We start from the raw sequence: 1042 nt of genomic DNA, 5'->3' as shown, positions 1-1042 counted from the left end.
TCTTTCTCTGGTCAAATTTTTAAAATAAATAAATCCATCTAATTAAACAAATAAATCTCAAAAAAAAAAGAAGAGAAGTCCATGAATGGTTTACTGTATTTACATTATTTACAATGATTTCCACGGCAGACATTATAAATATCTCTATTTTGCACATGAAAAAAACTAAAGCTTGGGCCAGCCTGTGGCATGGTGGTTAAGGCAGCTGGATCCCACATGGCCAACAGCACAGTTTGAGTCCTGGACCTGGAAACACACTGGGCATGTGTGCCCCAAAATCCCAAGATGGGAACAGAAAGGATTACACCACAGCCAATCCTCCAAGGTGGCGCTTTCTCGCTTTCTCTCTCTCTCTGTTTCTTGCTGGCTAGTGCACATGCCCAGTAGCAAAAGCAGGCCCTCCCGGATGAATAGAAAGATGCAGTGCCCACCTGAGCCTCCAGCTATTCTACCCCCTGCACCCTGGGTCAGAGTGCGGAGAGCCCCTGATGCACCAATGACATGGTTCAAATCTTGGACCTGGTGGCTTGCTTTCTCACTTTCCTTCTCTCTGTCTGTCTTCGTCTGGTCAAATGAAAATGAATGAATGAATAAATGAAATTAAATAAATAATTATTCAAAACAAAAACAAACAAACAACAACAACAAAAGACAAAATAAAGAACACCTGAGTCTTAAGGAGAATAAGTAATTTACCTTAGCTGGTGTCCAGGGAAGTCAAGACTGGGGTCCAGGCACTCAGGGCAGGGCCAAGGAGTTTGACTCTCCAGAACTCAATCTCATACCTCTTCAGAACCAGGCTTTTCCCTACTGGGACACATAAAACTTGCCCTGCTGCTGATTTTAAAATGAAAAATTAAGGCTCAAGGAAGGCCAACATAAGGTCATCGGTTTTTGGTTTTTTTTTTAAGAATTATTTTATCTATTTTATCTTTATTTATTCTTATTTATTTATTTATGCCCTCTGCATGAATGAACCTATAGAGATAAAAATACTTTTTAACACTATTTTTTTTTTTTTTTTTTTTTTTCTATAGGGCGC

The sequence above is a fragment of the Tupaia chinensis genome, unplaced genomic scaffold (genome assembly GCF_000334495.1).
Source record: "Tupaia chinensis unplaced genomic scaffold, TupChi_1.0 Scaffold000238_1, whole genome shotgun sequence".
Classification (NCBI taxonomy): domain Eukaryota; kingdom Metazoa; phylum Chordata; class Mammalia; order Scandentia; family Tupaiidae; genus Tupaia; species Tupaia belangeri.
The sequence above is the reverse complement of the archived record's forward strand: the minus strand, read 5'-3'. Positions refer to the sequence as shown.